The following is a 21,445-nucleotide window of genomic DNA, read 5'->3' as shown; positions in this document are numbered from 1 at the left end:
CATGCTATCATGGCCTGCCATTAGCTGTGTGACCTCCTGGGTACATGGAGACAGACAAGTTTAGGATCTTAGCTCCCGGTCTCACCTGACAGGCATAAGGAAGAACTACTCTGACAGATGTTCCATACTTCCAAAGCAGGAAAGGCAAACGTGAACTTTTGCTTCTAGTCAAAACCTGTGAAAATTTTAAGACTACATGTGGAAGGAATTGGGTACTGTATATCATGAGCTGGAGAATAGCTGCTCTATCAATACCATTAACCAATAGAAACATTAATTGTATAATCTGAATGTGAGGAGTGTCTCAATAGATGCAGACATACTATCTTTTTCTTTCCTGTTTCCCTTATGTCTGGTAACATATATGCTCTTTGTGAATAGGAACATGTTTTGGTTGTCCATTCAAGCTTTAAAAGCGAATATTTTGTTCTGTGGCCATCAAGGATACAGGAATCCTGGCAACCACTGTAAGAGGAATGTTAAGGCAACCTATTTCAGGGAAAAAAGTGAAGACAGGCATTAACTTAGGTTTAATATGTATGACTGTTACACAAGGTTCATGTTTCTATGAGTAGCTATACTATCCTCCCATGCTTCCTAATTATCTATAAAGCACTGTTGCAGCTATTAAAGACACTTCCAGGTATTATTAGACACATACTAATATATGAAATACACCAAAATATGGAGAGATTCACAGAAAGAAGTTACACTTTCAGATTCAGTAAAACTGAACACAATTGTGAATTTTCTGTCCCTCAGCTGGAGCCACAATGATTGTCCTTGGAGCTTATAATACAAGCAGCATTAAAATGAAATAATTGCTCTTTGTGTTCTGTACAACTGAGGGTACCTCTAGTGTGACATGATCTTCATATGACTAGATGCTCTGACACTAATGTTTTACCTCAAATACAAAACTAAAAAATATGGAACAATGAAGGGAATCAAACAAAAACAGGTCAGTGTGTTTAGGTAGAAAGACTTTGAATCAAGATGTCACCAAAATATTTCTTTTGTTTGCAGATTTTTAAAAATATATTTATTTCTCTTGCTTAGAAATAACTACTCACTTCCAGTCAATGAGCAGAGCACCTAATTTAACTCTGATTGAAAAAGTCAAGCACTTCTCTTGACTGCTCCAGGAGTCAGATCCGATCTTTTCATTAGCTTTGATTCTTTGCCATTTTGATAATATGAAAATGATCTTAAACAGTTGTTTTACTGGACTTCAACTGGGAAGCCAAAGAGTTTTAAATAATTTTCACAAATCCAATTCCTTTACTTGCATCAATTTAAATACACCACAGACTGCTCACGAGCTGAAAAAGAGTCTCCAACAGAAAAGCAGGAAATGAGGGATGCAGTATCATAATTTACAAATAAAACAATAATACAGCCTCCTTCTTAATGCCCTGAGAAAAAAAACACAGAATACTTATGCAATAACATTAATGCTCGTGATACTTTGAATTACTTCTTCAAAATTCTATTCTATAAAATCATAATATATGAAGTACAGAAAAGCTGCCATTAATTATAGCCCCCAACACTTCTTTGAGCTGCATCTTAGCAATGACATTTGAACAGTGAAACCTTATATCCTAGGTTTAACTTTAAAATTCAAATTACAGAAATGGATCTGCTCCTCCGTATACAGCTGAGAAGCACTAACTTGATAACTTAGTTCCTAATGTGGTTTCCAATATGTTCAAATATTCTGCTCTTACCCCGATTCCCTCTGCTACGTCAAAAGTGAATGGAGCTGTGGAGTTACAAAATACGCAGATTACATGAAATTATTCAGGTTAATCATGACAGAGAGAGTATGAAATTCTTAAGACGGAGCCTGGTGAGCAATCAACATTATCAAACATGAGATCCAAATGCAATTAAATGCCAAATACTCTACACTGGAAGGAATAATCTGAACCATACCAGCATTTTACAGGCTCCGCATTACATCATTGCAGACAACTGAGTGAAGACATAATCCCAAACAAAAAATAATAAAAAGCCCTAAGATGCAAAGTACATTATACAGAAAATAAATTGGGAAAATAATTTTCGTTCCATGTATGTAATTCAGAAATCTAATTTCCCTTATTGGATTGGCTTTTTTCATTTTGAAAAGAAGTAGGAAAACATGATGGAGTGCTTTATGAGTGGTGACCACTAGGAATGGTCAGAAGCATTGGAAAATACTCACTATATATGGACCTGATAGAGTGGGGGTTTTTAATGTGCAGACAACCTAAATGCAAAGACGCATGACTATTCTGGCAATAGTAAACAAAAGTCTGATAAGAAGACTTCTTGTTAGAAATATATTTCTTCAAAATGGTTAGAGGACAATAATTTGCTTTTTGGTTTACAATTAGGTTGTACATCTTATTTCTAGAGGATCATGGTCAAGAATTTAGCAAAATTTAAACAGGCTGAGATACAATGCCAGGGGAAAAAAAAAATATTTCTGAAGTAAGGTATTTTCAGACCTGGCTAAGGACAGCCTTCAGTCATGGGCAGGTAGATAGCAGCTTCACTAATGGACAGTTACACACATTGCTAAGGCAGCCTGAGCGTTACTGCTAGAGACAGATTTTTTTTACTCATCTAACACCAGTGATTTCACGGACTACAATCTCTGTTTCTGCCTCTGCCACAGGTTTCTTTCATCACTTTCCTGCCCCTGTACCTCAAGGTTTTCTGTTAGCAAACTAAAAATAATCTTAATACTTTTAAGAGGAAAGCTGTAAGAATAATGACTGCCACTTCGCCACACACAATGCTTTGGGAAAATTTGTAATTACAGTATAAAAGAACAAGTTCACCATGCAGGAAACTAAGGACATTTAATGATAACAAGATGACTGCAAGTGTTGGGAGGCATCTCAGAGTCTGAGACTTCATTCAGATGCAGTCCTCGTTGCCAAGAATGGACCAGTCAAGACATCTGTCATGTGAATTGAGTACAGAGAGTAATATTGTTAAAAATATTTGTCATGTACTGACTATGCTTTTCTGTTTCAATACTACAGATGTAACATTTCACCTGTCCCCCTCCTTCCCCAATCACTTCTTTATTTTTAACTGTAATTGCAGCTCCAGCTTTAAGCCGGTGTGGCCAATGGGCTCAGTTTGTAAGGCTGTAGGAATCCTCTTCCAGTTAACAGGTTGAAGGATTCAAGCAAAAACCACCTCATCTTCAAGTAGAAAAGATTACCAATTTGGATAGGGACTTTTACATTTCTGATGGTTCTCACGAACCAGACATTTTGACATAGATAATGTTTGGACTTACACATGAGACACCAGCTATTTCAAGAGCCAGCTGTTCAGATATAGCCAAAGGGGTTTGTGGGTAAAAGGGGCAAAAAGCCTTCTTGGAAATCACGTGGGTAAAGCAGAAAATCCTGCCACAGGGACAACATTAAGGAGGAGAGGATGTGCGAGACAGGCATACCTCAGGCTTTAGTTTTACATGACATCTTTCTGTTAACAACAGGGATTTGCAAAAAATACTGATATTAGCTCTTTACTGCCAAGTGACCTTACTTAAACAGAGGTGTCTCTCTCTGGGAAGAGATAATATCCAATTTGACAAACAAACCTTATATTATATATAATACTATACTACCCACACTATTTAAAGCTTTTTAGCTGAAATTATTTTATGTTCTTTAGTGGAGTTATTCAGATGTAGAATGCTCATGACAGCATGAGTTCCCTGCTGTCCCGGAGGTGTGTAACTGAGCTAGTAAGCCATACAGTTCATGACTCTTTCAAATACTGACACTTCTCTATTTCACATGGAGACAAAGTCCTTTCATAGCTTCATTAAATGACAGTTAAGGACCCCATCAAAATTGTCAATAATTGTTGGAAACTCAGGGCTGAATTGTCAATACCAGAATGAACTTTTGCAAATGAATTTCCTGCATTGGTTTGTCACTTGTGACATTCTCAGTCTCACTTTCTCTGAGATTTCCCTGGTGCTTTATTCCATTCTTCTTAAGAAAGAAACACAAAGACAAATGTTTTCTACAGATTTCCTAATAGCCATTAACCATTTTCCTGAGTGAGCTTTTTAAAAAGTTAAACATGCATGAACTTCCTGTGAAGCAGTACACGTCATGCAACAGCACAAGCAACATTGTTTTGTGCTGCAGCTCGTTTTCATTTCACTTTTTCACATGGAGAAAAAGACTCTCATTTCCCCTCCTATTTTGAAACCATTTCACCACTCACCATTTTTAAAAAAAGAATGGGATATGTCACTTGAATTTCTCTCTTGAAAAATATTTATTCATTGAAGGAACAGTGCTTCTTCCTCCTCTTTAAGAGCCTACAATATGAAATAAATCTTGTAAAATCAGGTATGTCAAAGCAAATCTCCCTATAAACACACTTGGAAAAGTTAAATCATACCACCTCTGGAAAAGTACCAAGCCAGTTATAGCAGAAATGAGACTACACTAGGACTTACCCTGCTAATATAGCCTTTGAACATGGAACTCGATTCAAGAAGTACCATAGCTACAGTGCATGGAATTTGTGAACTGTGTTCTGCTCTTTCTTCTGCCAGAGAGGAAAAATCTACTGTGTTACTAGAATACTGAAATGCTTTCATATGCAAATATGTCAGGCAACAGCATAGCCCCAAGGGTACTGGCAAAACCTGTGAGGCACCAGACTCCAGCGAGCTGTTCAGTAAAGGTATGTTCTGATCAAGACAGCAAACTAAATGGAGTCAAGTTGTATCCATTCTCTTCCTTCCCATTTCCCTTTTTAAGTATTTGATAAAGTACAGGACATTTAGATTTATAAAAAGTCCTGATCAGTTCTAGTTTCCTCATCGGGAAATGCAAATCCGATGGATTGGTCAAAACCCAAAGAGCTTGCATAGGAATGTATTGAGTTCAAAGACATGCTAATCAGAAAGGGTTTCTTGGGTCCACAGCAGATTTTCAGGTCAAAGTGAAAACTGTTCTTCTGTCTCCCCAGTCACTAGCAGCCTCGTATCCACTGTGGGATGCCAGTGGGATGAGAGTAACTGATCTGACACAGGGATCAGAACTTGGGTCTTTCCCCTTCCCCTGAGCACAGCAGTGGTAGGCTTATTCCCCTCTGCAGAGACACTGAGGGATACTTCCACAGCTGAAATAATCATGGCTAAATTCACATCCTACACAACTTTAAACTATGTCCCTTAGCAAGTTTCTTTCTGGCAGCACAAAGGTTATGCTGGGTCATCCTCCTAACAAGGAAAGACAACATCACTTTGGGCAAGAATGTGCTTCAGACAAGGACAGACTGGTTTTTGTCTTCAAACAGTATGACTGGCCCTATTTCTCGGTGGGATGCTCAAAACATCCCAGAGACAACAGACAAATTTTAAAACCAACATGATATTTAAAAAAACCCAACAACCAGAAAGCCCCAAAACCCCACCAATTTGCAGGTAGGAGAAATGAGATACAGAGGAGAACACATTTCCCCAATACAGGAAGTGAGAGAGCCGGGAGAAGAGAGCCCTGCATCTCCACTTCTGACAGAAAGAAGTCCCTCCTTTTTCTTATACACACATATAAAAATTACTTTGCTGCTAGCTGTGTGGGCAGAGATCCTGTTGTATGTTGTTTAAATGATCTAGCAGCTTACTTCCAGAGAAAAGTCTTCTCAAATAGTTTTAACTACTAAACATCTGCTGGAGGTGTTTCTTATGCCAAACAAATGTCACATCAGGAAGGTCACTCACATTGTGCTAACACCTTAATAAGTCATTCTTTCTTTGTTTGGCTTGATGCTCTAATATTTAGAGATGGTTTGAAGTTTTCTACATTATTAGCAAGCAGCTTGTTCAGAACTATAGAGTGAAGGTTACATTGAAAGTGTCCTTTTTCTTTCAGATGAAGTTCATGTGCAGTATTCCAAAGCAATCTAAGAAGCCCAGTCCTCATTAATCTAAGTTTTGAGTCTGAAAACACAAGTATCAAAAGGCTTTGCTCCCTTGCCTGTGCTGCTTAATTTCTCTCTCTCTCCACTTTCCTTCTCCCCATTTTATCTTTGTAGCCATAATATATAGCTTTTATATGTTTCTGCATTTGGGTATCAAGCTGAACTATGCACAATGAGATACAGAACAGCAAGTTATCTGTATTTTAGATTCCAACTCGTCTGTAAATTCTTCCTGTTACAGTCTGTTCCTCACCACTTTACATTATGCACCAACAGAAGGAGAATAAAAATCAGTAAGTACAGATCTGTGAAACTTGCACACCATTTCTATAGCAAGACTGAATCCCTGCTTGCAGATATTACTCACTATTAAGACAACACAAATGATGTGTCATACACAGAGAGTAATTTGGCTCTCTATGTTGTAGAGGTGGCTGTGTTTACTGACAGACTTTGAAATTCTGCTCTGGGGACTGCACTGGTTTTTGACAGGGTATTTTGAGAAGGGTATGGGTCAGTACACTAGAGAAATAAGAATCAGAGAGCAAGACAGATCTCTTTTTAGTAAGGTGGTGGACAGCAACATTGCAGATTCATCCAGCTTTGTGGATAAAACTAGCAGAATTTAGCTAATCCTCACACACAGGAGCAGTGCTGTTACAATTGCTCAGTCAGCCATTCTGGGGTGAATTTGGATCATTTGGGTTTTAAGACTATTATGATGGCTTTACATTTCACTGAGCAGACTATTACACATTTAATTTAGAAAGACAGTGAAATCTTAAATGTGGATTCCAAGTTCACTGTGCAGAAGAAAACAGTGGGCAGGTCAGACCGCTGTGGATATCATCGCTTATCAAGTATCAGCACAAAAGTTAGTTTTTCTAGTAACAGATAAATGTAATACAGCATTTCCACACACTTTGGGAGTAGTTATAGAAACACATTTCTGGGAAGAATAAACAGTCTTTATGGCCTTGTCTTCTTTCAACTCCCCTATCCTACCTTAGATAAAGAAAACTGAAAATTAGCTGACCTTTTATATGTCTGAAATTAAATTTCTGTACTTTACTATGCTACCCTAATAAACTCATTGTTGTGTCCACAGTTTCTTCGTGCCTTCAGACTGAACCCCCATATCTTTATTATTTTCTAATCAGTGCATTCTGTAGTTGACTGCTTTGAAAATACGTATTTTAGTTAGCTTTTATGGTTAGAGCACAACACCAGAACAGCAAGGGACAAAGCAAAAGGCAAACCACTGAGGAGAAAGAAAACTGCTTAAGATTGACCTGTATCTTAGAGCTTTCAAGGCAAATATTGCAATTCTTATAAATGCAATCAGGATTCAGGTGAAAATAACACAGTATATTTTTATAAAAATAAGACACAGATTAGGATGAATAGCCCTACATTTACTTTGATTAATAGCATTGCTTCTTGCCATTATTGCAAAATTGCCTCGGTGCAACTTACAAATTATTTTTACAATTAGACAGCTACATTTGTGTCTTCTTGAAAATTCACTTTTTAATTCCTCACATTTTGCCTTGCAATTGATTTCAACATGTTGGGAGGATACAAGAGGAATTCTTGCAGCAAAGATAACTGATGATAAGGCAACTGCACCTAGTTCAAAGAGCCATGTCACACAGCATCCTACTTTTAACAGTGACCCAAAGCAAGTCCCTAGGGGAGAGTATAAATGCAGAACAGGCATATATGATGCTCTTTTGAGCACTCTTACTGCAACTGAGTCCCCAGCTATTTGCAGCTCTGGGATTTCCTGAGCTAGAGCAGTTTCTGTGTGTTTAACATCCTTCCAAGGATTTCTCTCCCACAAACTTGTACAGCCTCCTGGACAACAGCTCTGCTGGACTCAGAGTTTCACAAATGAATATGAAGCAATTTTCAAGCCAGAAACCTATGGAAAGAGGGGAGGGCATGGTCTCAAGAGTAAGTGAGAAGCCTATAGCCTCACCAAGGAACTTGGGTGAAAAAAGTGTTTATCCTGATGAAACATCTGGGTGATCAACACTGACGCTTGCACAGCTAAGCTGTGAGAGCCCACTGCTAGCTACTGTATTTATTGTGGAAGATGCTCTAGGAAAGATAGAGTCAAAGTTGCCATCTTCTGTGGCCTGGGAAAACAGCCTCACAAATCCCAAACAAGTTTCAAATTTTCAGACCAGAACAAGGCATCCTGATGCACACAGTCACACCCTGGGAGAGGTTCATGTCCTGGGAGAAGGGGCATTCAAGCAAGAGTGGACAAACCAACAAGTGACCCTGCAGATTCCACAGCTATGGCATTTCAAATGCTTGCAAAACATCTGTGTGCAAACCTTTAACAAGCCTGCTTTTTGCACATGTCCCAGATTATTTTACTAACCTGCACATGCCCAAATCATAAGCAGACCAGAAACTCCCTCTTCAGACCATGCGCTCAGCCAGCTGAACTCCACTAGTCTACTCCACGCTCGCACCCATGGAAAGGGAACCTGCTTGAAACTCCAGTAAGACAAAAGGTTAATATTCCATATACATATATGATGTCAGTTATCCCTATGCACATTCAAATACCCAAAGTGTCATTTCTGATTTTCTGCTTTTGAGACAGTTGAAGTTTAGCTGATATAATCTAGAGGGTTTGGTTTTTAAATGGTTCTGCAAAGTCTGACCTCTGTTAATGACTCTCAATAATATTGCTTCATTTCCTATATGTAAACACCTTCTTATTTCAAAATCAATACATACTTTTAAGCTACTTCTTAAAAGATGAATCATTATTGGCAGTAAATTCTAGGGCATTTTTTCCAGTCCTTTTGGTCTGTCAGCCATAAAAAAAAATTGTAAATTATAAAGATGTGTGTAGGGATCACCTTTGGCTAGATAGGTTCCCACATGAGATCAGAAAGACTGTAGTATCTTATGGTAACAGCACCATGGGGCCACATACTGTTCTAGAAGACATGTATCAATGCGATGTCTAAGTTAATCTGCCCTTTATGCCAAACTCCTACTGACACTGAAGAGTTCTGCATACACAGAAAGAGTAGATAGAATATAATACAAAAATAAAGTGGCAGCATCAACTGAATTCTTGTTCTCCTGAGTTTGTCATGGCTTTGTTACTTGGCAGCTTTTCATACAATATTTATTATGGCTGCAATTTTTCCCCATTAACATGTTTTAATCTGGGAAAAATGTCACATTTTTCTATTTTAAATACACAAAGTCTGACATTTTTTGTGAGCTCATCTTTAGTAGATAGCTTTTTGTTCTAACCTCGGAGGAGTGGGGAAAAGATGCTTCTCCTATCTTCTTCTTTTCCCTTTGAAGTCTATATATTCCCTGTGTTTGGGGTTTGTGTGGTATACAGATTCTTACAACAGAGTTGAAGTCATAGGTAGTGTTCAGGCCTTAAGCTATTATTGCTCAAACTACAAGTGGATAGAAAACTTCTTTGCTAATATCAAAGATAGAGCAAGTCATATATCAAAGAAATGGGTCAGAGCTGACTCCTTGGGCAGCCTAGATTCTCTCTGGTGCATCAGCATTTCAAATTAGCAGGTGCACATGTGCAGTGTATACAACAAATTGGATAATCTACTGCTTGATAGCTCAAAAACATTAGCATTCAGTCAGATGGTACTTTATCACTTCCTCCACTATAGATGATGTACATTGCAAGCAGCATGGGGAAAAAAAAAATCTAGACATGTCATAAGAATTCTTTTAGAACTCACCAAAAGGCAGTTTCTCCAAGCTAGTATTTCGTTTTTTCATTTTTTTAAAAAATAGACGACTCACACAAACTGAAATTTGTATCTGCTCATCTAGAGTTCATGCCATGCATCAGAAGTGAAAGCATAATTTTCATGTTTTCATTTACATGAACTGAATTGTTGTTATCCAGTTTTCCAGATGTGAAAATCTGTCATCTCTGTCAATGTCTGTGCATCTACATTTGTATTTCAGCAGTCTGGCTTACAGGTCTGAAACCATGCTGTGTAACTAAAAGGAAAAGTTAATTTCTTTGCCTCCTACAAGGAATGTCCCATTGTTATGATCCAATTTTCCTTTCAGAATTTGTCACTATTATTTTTTTAATTGGGCATGTAATGCATCTAATTTCTTTCATAGCCTTGAATTGCTTGCTTAATCTGTATTCTTAATGTTCAGAAATACCAGTTGTCCATTTAAATAGCTGGGGAGATCATTCATAAGATAATTTTTTCTCTATGTAGACAGGTTAGTTTCCCAAATCATAAAGCATCTTTTAAAGGTAACATTTACATTCACATCACAAACATCCCATGTGAGAATCTTGTTATGAATAAATGGATAATGGAAAATAAATATGGCAAGTTCTGATTTCAATGTCCTTACAGTGAAAGATTTTTTACCTACACTTAATGTCTTGATGAATCTGTAAGACAGCACTCTTTCACCATTAGTAGATCAGATTCAACAGTATATGTTTTGTTTTCAGTATCTTTTCCCCTCCAAACACTGATTAATCACAGTGAAAACTCATTCACTGAGCTGCTTATCCATGGTATTTAGAAAGCAAATTCACCTTAATATGCTTTTTTAAAGCTATGCAACTATGCCAATGGCTTACCTAGAGATCTGAACAAAAGTGATGCTTTGCCTGTCTTATGGAAAGCAGAAGACATCCCTAACAACGTATGGAGTGCCTCACAGGAGAATGCCCCAGTACTTCAAACCATATATCCATAATCTAACTCTAGATCCCAATTATGTTACAACAAGCCAAGCCACTTCCATGTACCACATCTTTTCTTGTTAGTGCCCATGGCCTTTTCCAAAGCAGTGTGTCAGCAGCTGCATGCAAAACAGCTGAGAGACATAATTAAAAATACATAGAAATCTCTCTGCTGATGGCATGGTGAGAATTAGTCAACAATTCTACTAGTACAAGCTCTGTTCCACTTTCAGCTGTCAACCAGACTGAACAGGGCTCTGGATGTTATAAACACTCTTACTGTTTGATCACCACCACTTTCCCCCATAATATTTTCTATCATCGTGAAGTTCAGTGTTGGCTTCCAGCTGGCAGAAGAGTCAGTATTAACAGGCAACTGCTCATCTTCAGTCACTGAGTATATCTGCCACTGCACCATGAGACAAGCAGGAAAAGATTGAGAGACACATTAATTCCAGTTCCTGGTAAGAGGAACTTCAAAACTGAATGTTAATTTTGAGCATTATATCTCTTTACCAGGAAGGATGCAAGTGGCAGAAATTATCGCTACTGGGAGTTTATATCTGGAGAATTTACCATCTACCTATGAATCTCTGCTAACTGAAGAAATGTTAAATTTGTAAATATATGATATCTCAACAATCCACATTCTGGCACATGTAGAGCTCTTGGACCATTCACTGTTGTCTCTTCAGAAAAATCTGCCCATGGTGCTACCTAGAACTGTACTAGATGATATTTGGACATGTACTTGAGCCCTCCTTCCCCATTCAATGGCTACAATATTACAAAGATCTACATGATGATGAAAATAAAGTGTGAAGATACAGAACAAGAGCAGTATGGAGTCTAAAATTAAATCCTGCATTGCACAAGGAATTTGCTTATCTTCTGCACCAGACCACAAGACTGCAAATCAGACCTGTTGGACAAATTACTGGAGTTGGCAGCTGTGGAAACTGCAGTGCCACTTGACACACAATTTTCATCCAGTAAGTTATACGTGTTATAAATATCTTACTATATAGGCAACATGAGGCAGCAAATATATTACCAACTTGACTGAGACAGGATTTTGCTACAATTCATGAGGCAAAAAAATTGTGCGTTTTCTTTTTTTTTTTTTTAAAGAATGCAGCTAGTTTTGTTATCCTGCTGTAACAATCACCCTGGCCAAAGTGGAAGACACTACTTGGCTTTTTACAAATCTTCTTAGGTCAGTTGTGTGCAGGAATCAGACAGATCCTTCAGCAAGCAAAGTATCAGGATTTTGTTGATCAGGAAGGAATTGGAAGAATCTTCCCCTCTTTCATACCACCTTGCTTTGACTTTAGTTACTCCTCTCTCTTATGTTTTAGTCCCAGAAATAGCTGTGTCAACGTCAGTTGATAACCTTCCAGTGCCAGGCTCTCCTTTATTCTATTTCTGATTTTTTTTCATACTTTCTACATCATCAGCTCCATATAAAGAACACCAGTGGAACTGGTTTCCCCATTTAGGCAGTTACTGTTCATAGGGGATAGAGAAGTTAAGGCTATTTTACACCAGTACTGGTAGACTCCACCCTTGTCACAAAGCATTCAAACAGCTCTCCTGGGGCTAAAAACAACATGCCAGTTAGATAAAATCTAACTAAATTTCACTTCACAGTTGCACTAATATAGACAGAAAAGCCTTTACATGAAGAGCCAACTTATTTCTTTCTACAGTCGTCGAAGTCCTAAGAATAGGCCTGTGCCATCTAGTGGGGAGAGGACTTGCCTGGAGTTTACAGCAGACTTCCCAGAAGTCCCACTCTCGTGCTGAGCGGGCTGGTTCTGTGTCTCCTCTCTCCACTCCCCATATTATTTGTCTATGAAAGGATTCAGAAAGAATAGGGCTACCTCCAAGGACATATGTATACTGAATGTCTCACAGCAACTTGTTCTAGATGCTCTGGAACGGAAAACAGAGATCAGTTTAATTTAATAAATGGAAATCTAGTCCTGACTGATTTACAAATGAGAAGTTCCTGAAACTTCAACAATTTATGAAGGAATGAAGAGCTGATGCCCACTACTACTTTTTTGGGAAGTATGTAATTTTGCTTGAATTAACTTCTGATTCTATATTTCACACCACATATATATGTTGCAAACTTTAAAGTTTGCAACCTGGCAAAGTCTTTGAAAATTGCAGGAATTCTGTTTGAGAGGCAGTGAGACTATCTTACAGACATATGTCAAACGTGTTTCCTAACGGTTTCCTAAAGCATTTTTGTCTAGGGGAAGCAAGGAAAACAAATTGGCAATCTTCATTCATGGTGGGTAGTCCTTCACTCGTTAAGGAGTCATCCTAGATTGACTCTCGGGTAGGAAATATAGAGTTGTTCGAATTCCGTGTCAGTACCCATTTTAAAAATTGTATTGCTATCATTATTTGCATTAGAGTACTACTCAAAGGCCATAATTTAAGGACTGTCCCATTGTGCAGGATAAATACTACACAACTCTGCTGGTTTGAGTACCACATAGCACATAAACATTTTAGTGCCACACTAATTTGACTTTTTCTTAGTCTGATACTAACTCTTTAAAAATGTCAGTTTCTGCCAATTTAAGACCCAACACAAAAGGTTTAGCTGTTCCTCTAAAGAAAGCCAAATAGGCAAAATTACAAATCTGAAGTCCATATTTACTTTGTGATCTCATAAGATATGAAAGAGAAATATTTGTTTTCAGCTGTTGTTCCGGTTACTGGCATGTTACCAGAGCACGTGTAAATACTAGTATAATGTCCAATTTTGACAGAATACACTTCATCCCTACTGCCCTGGCTTGGGATGGGATGGAGTTAATTTTCTTCCCAGTAGCTGGTATAGTGCTGTGTTTTGGATTTAGGATGAGAATAATATTGATAACACACTGACGTTTTAGTTGTTGCTAAGCAGTGGTCAAGGACTCTTCAGCTTCTCATACTGCCCAGCCAGCGAGTAGGTTGGGGGGCATAAGAAGTTGGGAGGAGACACAGCTGGGACAGCCGACCCCAGCTGGCCAAAGGGATATTCCATACCGAGTGATGTCATGCTCAGCATATAAACTAGGGGGAAAGCAGAAAAGATATCAGCAAAGTATAGAGTTCATGTCCAGAATAATTCCTTCCGCCTTAGGAACAAATGTGAGCTGCAAGACACGTTTAGGATGAAACTAACTTCTGGAGCTGAGAAGCCCTGTTTTCCCTCCCTCCAAAGAAACAGCTGCCACACTAAACCATCGGAGTTAGGACCGTTAAGCTGTAACAACGGGATTTCAGTTGGTCTTTAGCTCTGCTACTGATAACATGATTCTGTTCACAAATCAGCTCCCTGATTGATAAAATGGGCTCTCTTACACTGATTTAGGGCTATGGCAGATCATCTCATTTGCAGAGACTAATAGTTACCAAACATCCATCAGGCCACTGTAACTGACAAATTGTGCATCCCAGGCGTGCAGCACAGCCTGCAGCAGCCCAATTTCAGGTTGAAAAATAAGACTACTTCCTTTTGTCTCAGACCAGGAGTAACCACGTAGGCAGACACCGCTAAGCAACTGGTGGGTAACCATTTTTCATGTTGCAGCAACAGAGGTCCTTCTCTGCTTCCTTCCCATCCTCCCTGGCTTGACTTTGTTCACACCAGTATAAGTGAGAGCAGTATGGAGCCATGCACAATACTTCCTATGGAAACACTATGTGAAGAGAAAAAACAGCTGAATGACACTGGAGAATAGCATCTTAAGCAGCACTTGCTGCTTGTTGACTTTAAATCTGGGAATTAGGCATATGATTCTTGAGCAGGGCTAAAGCTGCTACAAGACAACAGACATTTAGGCCATAGTTCACAATTGACAGTCTTTGGTGACAGCTCTCCCTAGTGACAGTATTTCCTTACATTTCCTCCACACTCCCCTTATTGCTTGCTCTTCTTCCTCCTTTACTTGTGCCAGCACAGGCACTTAGCCTACTGATCTGGGTTAAACAAAATCTGGTCAACAGAAAAGTGGGACCACTGAGGAGGCAATATATAAAAAAACAGGAGGAGGAATACTCTCAACTAGTGTTGCAAACAAAGCCACACTGTTCTTGAGACCACAGCCTTTGTGAATCAGAGCAGAATTTGGGACAATTCTTTTTGTGTCTATGTAAGATTTGGACATCAAAATAGAGTTTGACATAATAGAGCATCAGCAATGGAACAGATGTGGAATCTGAAGACAAAGCAGGAGAAAAAAAACAGCCAAACTTGTCAAGACTGCCACAAAGCAATGATAGCTTCAGAAGCTTCATCAAGGAGTACCCCAGAATTGTAGAGGGTGGCTGTTTCTCCTCATTTAAGATCTAGACCACATTGGGGTGGCTGGTGAAGCTACTATCATGTGGCCAAATCAGGTGGCAAACCAGGGATACAGTGCTTGCAGTTTATCTCTGGGAACATGATCCAATTATGTGTCACTTACACCAAAAGCAAAACAGGCTAGAACTAATTACCAAGAAGATAGGGAGTGAGGATATCACACAGGAGGAAAAAGTCCACAAACCTGAAAGAGTACACAACACCAGAAAGCCAAAATGAAGTGACTAGCTAGGCTCCTCACCACCAACTACCTAGCACAGCACTTATTCCTCAAATGAACAAATTCAATTAACCAGGCCAAGTGAGGTGACTTGCAGCAAGGTTATCATCTAGTACTGCCTAACACTGTCATAGACGTGTTCAGTATATACATAGACTCAAATACAATTCAAACAGCTTAACATGCTAAGAAGAGCCCAAAACAAAAATTGAAATTATGGAAACAGAAAACCCAGCCAATCATCATGACTGCCTCAATACAGAAGAAGAAACTCCTACCTAGTGTCAGGTATTGCTTTCTGCCTCTTGTATCATGCACAGAAAGAAAGGAGGGCAGAATGCAATAGTCTCCAAAGATGGACAGTTTGCAAATGAAGACCTTCTGGCACTTCATTAGCTCTGTGTGGCATGTTAGTATCAAATTTCTTTCCTAACAGACATGTAGCTTTATTTAGCTGAACTAGGTAGTGTTTGTCTGTGAAACCAACTATGTCCAGTCAGGTCCAGAGTTTCAAAAAAATTTTCCAGTCATTTATGCCAAAATACTTCCAAGGAAAATGCCCCCCCTAAAAAGGGAAATGCAGTCACTTATCTCTACTATCTGCTAGGGCATTACTTTAAAACATCTGCAAGTCACAGTACTAGCTAATGGCACAGTACTAGCTAATGGCACCAAAGGACTATCTCCCAAAACAGCACCCATTTGCATTTGTCTTGCACAGGACTTAGCAGTCCAGTAATATACTGTGTGTGTGAACAGCACATGAAGAGCAGAGAGGGGCATACATGGACCTGGTGGAGGGAACAGCTGGTCCACAATGCTCATGACATGGGGAAGAGACAACTGCAGGGAAAGAAGCCTTACTGCTCTGCAAACATCAAGTTGTCTTTATTTCTACAGACTTGCTCAGTGCTAGTAATTTGTCAAATTCCTTTCTGGAAGGAAAGGAGGCAGGAGGGGTCACTTCAGACATTAGCTCACTTTATACCTCACTAACTCCACCACACCGCTGGAAACTAAAGAATATTTCATGAATATTGGGACTGAATATAGGCTGTGGATTTGAACAGCACAAAAATAAGGACTCATGATATCACAGCTAAAAGATAACGCATCATGTAACACTAGGATGGTCTGTGTGTCTCTTGACCATCCAGGTCATGATCAGATAATCTCAACCATATTCCAATGCACCCTTAGAGTAAATAGAGTCACACCATCAGATGCCTCACATATACATTTTTAAATAAATGCACAAACAGATTAAATCTGACTGTAACAAGCTACGTATCTTCAGATATCACATAAATATCAGCTGTTATTTTCTTATAAATGCAATTGCCAACATGTAATAAATAAAAGAACAAACCAACACTCTACCCTGCCAGGCAAGAAACAGCCAAGACAAAAACTCATCACTACAGTTTTATCCTGCTGCCACGGCTGAGCTTCACTCAAAATTTGCCAGCCATAAGCTTCAGGTTTAAAATAACAGTGACTGCAAACTGGAATTTAAAGCAAAGCCAAGAACCTTTCATTCTTGCAAACTAACTGTGCTGAGTTTAAAGACACACATCGGGCAGAGTTTTGGGGTTCTTTTAAAGAGATTTTCAGTTTTCAGTCTAGAAATAAAAGATGAAGTTTGGTATGGTTTTGTTGTTTTGGGTTTTTTTTAAACTGGCTACAACCCATTTTTCAGCTTTTGTGCTCCTCATGGTTACACGTACACAAAAAATTCTCCTTGTGTTCCCTGACTGGAAAAAAAACCCCATAGCATCACTCATACCACCATTTCTTACAATCAAGCACCTAGTTGGAAACCCAGATCCAGCCTCCAAACAGTAGCTGCAAATGGGAGCAATCCCAGAGAAAGTTCCAACTGTCAAGTTAACTTGACTGCTCCTAGTCGGAGGATTGTTAGAAGGCAGATCTATCTTGTGATTCTCCCTTCTACAAAGCAGAAAGAAGGGCTGGGTCAGATCTATGAAAACCAGTTGTTGGGTTGTTTTTTCTAAAAAATCAAAGTTCTTTAGCTATTAGTGGCTGATCACTTGAAGGAAGTATGCAGCTCTTTTGATTAATGATTGAATTTTAAGTATTTATGATGGATGAAGTATGTATCTGGAAATGATTGGGGGTACTGCTGTTTGTCATATGCTTCTCACCAGGACTCTACTGAAAATGAGATAATATCACAACAGGTTTTAATTCCAGGATAAAATATTGTAAGAAATTGTAGAGACAGAAATACTGGGGGAAAAAAAAATTAAATCTAAGTAGTTAAAAGCTGATTCAAGACTATTTTCAGAATATTTTGAAATGAGCTTTTATTTTTTTCTTCCTTAAAACCAATTTTCTGATGATTTGGTATTTAAAGTACTCTTGAATCACAGCTTTTCAAATGCATTTTAGCATTCAGTAGGAATCTGCATCACCTGTGTACCACCTGAAGTGTTTCAGGCAAAGATAAATGAAAACTGGGTGATATTAGTAATCGCTACAGTACCTGAAAAGAAATGATGATCAGATTGCCTCTGATTAAATTGTTAAAGCTGGTCATTGCCTATCCAGACTGATACCATTGGTATGGACCTTACTAGAGGGCAGGGCTTGGGGATCCAGAATTTTCAGTCTTCCTTCTTCAGCAAGGAGACTAGGGGAGAGGAAGATCTCAAGCAGACCAACTCCACATTCTTCCTCTCCATTCCCTGTTCCCCCGAGGTAGGATGGTAGCAGAGATAAAAAAGGTAAAAATAGTCATCTCCTCATCTTCTCTCCTTTTGACTGCCATAAGGAAGAACATGTACTGAAATAATTTAATCTTCCATGCAGCATTTTGGAGAATTTTATACTGCCACAATGGTTTTTTTAAGACAGTTGATGGCTTAAGGAAGATCCCCTGGGAAGATCCTGTCACCTGATAGATCTGGGCATGGGAAGAGGTCATAGCTTCCCTAGGGACCGTACTGTACAATAAGATAGGCCCTCATAGTTAATGTAGTTCAGAGCTCAGTTTGTGCCTCCTGCTATCAAAAACTGGCTATGTATGAGATACGATTCATAAAGGATGTAGAATACCTGTACCTCATATTTTTGTTGTACTTCTTTTGGAAAAATCCTGCAAATGCATAAGATTTTCACAGATAATGCTATGTATAATCCATACACATTTACAGGAGCCCATGATTTTTCATGATCCTTTGTGGTTTGTTAAATAGTTGTGAAGTATCCTAAAGAACTAGTTTGAAACTTTCTGCAGTGATATTTTCATATAAAATGAGCACATCTTGATTCAGTCTCTAAAGACACATCTCTAGTTGTATTGATGGCCAAGTATATTGCAGATTATAGTAACATACATTATTGATCCATAGCAAAATCTTTGTGAGTGGAATTTAAATTCCAAGATGGTTTGACCATATCTTTTTATTTTAGACATCTTCACCAGAGCTGAAATTGTTTATCATATGCTTCAGCCTAAGGCAAAATTTTAGACCTGAGCTAGGATCCATTAAAACATGTTTGTAAGGTAAGTCTGGACCGAACAAGGAATAATATGCCACTGCAACCAGAGTATTTCTCTACTCACAACAATGACTACTAAAATCCTTCAGATATTAATCAGCTCCTGATGCTTACTTTTTGAAAAGTCTTGATAATTACTTCCTGTACTTGGCAATATTCAGAAATTATTTTCTGCTGCCACAAGAAATATTTAGGATAAAAATATTTTCCCATTGGTACCTTTCTGTGTGGTATTAAGACTGGGAATGTATTTATATTTAGGTTTCACCCAAGAGAAAAAGATTCTTGTATAATTCAGTACTACACTTAGAGAGGAAAAAAACCTCTAGGCCACAATATGTAGTTAATATTCAGAATTAAGTCAGTTTATTATGCATCAACTGGTAGGTCAAACTCAGCTTTGTGTGCTGTAATTTATAATACAGCTTTATGCCCAAAGCAATATGGAAGCCCTGAAGCAACACTGTGAATTATTACAACTGAATCTGAACACCACCTACCAAAACGTATATGATTTCTTATATTTCTATTGCATGCAGGCTATAAACATGATGTCAAATAGCTCTATGCTGCAAGGACGTTAAATAAAACATCAGTTTCATGACCAGTGTCAGCATTTGGCAGTCTACTTCCTGCAGTCTTATTAAAGGGTAGTCCAGCTGCTTCAGCTGATTTAACTAATTCAGTAAAAGCAATATAAGGAGCTTTATAACTTTCTAAGAACTAGCAGATTTTTCTTCCCCTAGTGGCATAGCAAATACAACTGCACAGTAATTTGGTGACATTACAGTTTTTCCCAGACTCAGACATTATATTTCCCTTTTTTATTTAGTGATCTACATGAGCAAGGCACAAAGCAATCCTCCAGAGCTAAAGCTGAACTACCCTAATCCCTTCTGCTTCCACACTTGGCCTCCTTCCTGCTCCAAAGTGAATAGGCATCCCATTGTCTAGGGGCAAGGCCAGGCTGCCTTTGCAGTGCCATCACTACGGAGGGTTTGTGTGTGAATGGCTTAAACTATCCTATACATGATAAAGGAGAACACTGGAAATGGACATCACTGAAGCAGTCAAACCAGTTACAGTCTCTTCAAATGCTGAGGAAATGAACTTCTTCTTGCACATTTATCCAGACAGTAGTCTAGAGACAGGGTAAGATTACTCTGTAAAACATACTGCACCTTTGCCACCCCTGAAAACTGGGTATGTTTTTATCTCACTCATTTTAAAAGACAAGTGAGCCTAAGATCTAGGATCATTAGGTCAAACATGTGTCAGAAATATCCCCCTGAAGGGTATTTTCAGCCATGATGAGCGGCATGAGTGGAGACAGAACGAAGTTTCCATGTTAAAAACAGTAACTTTTATTCTTCTTCACTCTCCTTCCATCACTCTAAGAGCTGTACCCACAAGACGTGCATTAGCAGTAATTTTGCCAGCTCAGGCTTGGTAGCCACTTTCGTACACACCTACTAATACTCTTCAAGTAACATGTGGTCCTGTGAAGAAATAAATTTCAAAAAACAACAAAACTCTATAATCAAACCCCATTGACACTGGCTAATTAATTCCAAGCATTTTGATGTTGCTTCTCACCATAGCGTAGCACATCTCTCTGAACTCACAAAGAGCCTTATTTATACATTCCTTGGAGCAGTTTTTCACTGGTGTATCCCTACAACTACATTATAATGGATTTATACATCCCCCTGACTTACACCTCTTTGAGAGATCAGAACTAGTCCCAAGAGGTTTAAGCCTCACCTAAATTAGTTCCCAATGTGAAAGTATCTGCAAATAAACTAATTAGAGATTAATTGGCTAATACATATAGATAAGTCAATTAAGGATTAATTAGTGTTTGTATAGTATGGTCCTTAGAAGATATAAATTGCTCTTAAAATACTAAGTATTATATGTCAATTTCTATGACTGTCTGACAGTTCTTAGTTGCTGTATATATAACCGTACTTGCTGTTGTATCTACCAGCTCACACACCTCCACACAATTCCTTCTGTATAGTTTGTCATTATGAATTTGATCTTCTCATCTTGCAACAGAATTAACTGGAGAAAAAAAAAAATTAAATCATGGTGCACTATTGAAATGCATACACCTCCAGAGAGGAAAAAGAAACGTCCTCTTCTGTTGTGCAGAATGGGTGATGTAAACCCCAGGAAGTCATGCTGAGCTCTAAGTTGGGTAGTTTCACAAATCCCCATGTGACCCTGGAGCACACAAGGTGTCTCTCCAGAATTTTGATCCAGATGCTTCTTTATAAGCTCTTCTCCTTTAACCCATCAACCTTCCTGACATATAGGCAGGATTCACAGGAGCATATGTAAGCAAGAGTGTGCCAGTACAACCTCATAACATGAACTGCCTTCCTATTCTGGCTACCTATAACTTCCCACCTGGTTTCAACTGATAAGAATTTTATCTTTCTGGATCAATCTAATTCCATCCAAGAGCTGCTGTAATTCCTCAAAGACTGTATTCTATGGGCTATAGAAAAATTTTTATGTTGCTAATATATGAAAGGTACTGTGAAATTCCTTTTATCAAAGTTTTCAATCCCAAGCACATATATTCCTACATATTTTCCCCAGTTCTGAACTGGTTACTAATTCTAAGGTG

At 38.5% G+C, this 21,445-nt stretch overlaps 1 long non-coding RNA gene across 1 annotated transcript in view; it reads left to right on the top strand.

Moving 5' to 3' along the window:
• Nucleotides 1-11,261: 11,261 nt before the first annotated feature.
• Nucleotides 11,262-21,445, top strand: part of LOC141948393 (uncharacterized) — a 57,473-nt gene continuing 47,289 nt past the window's right edge. The window contains exon 1 of the long non-coding RNA XR_012630451.1: nt 11,262-11,682. This is a non-coding gene — a long non-coding RNA (uncharacterized LOC141948393). The remainder of the gene's footprint in view (nt 11,683-21,445) is intronic.

This window comes from Strix uralensis, chromosome 11 (assembly GCF_047716275.1).
Source record: "Strix uralensis isolate ZFMK-TIS-50842 chromosome 11, bStrUra1, whole genome shotgun sequence".
Lineage (NCBI taxonomy): Eukaryota > Metazoa > Chordata > Aves > Strigiformes > Strigidae > Strix > Strix uralensis.
This window is presented reverse-complemented; position numbering and strand designations above follow the sequence as displayed.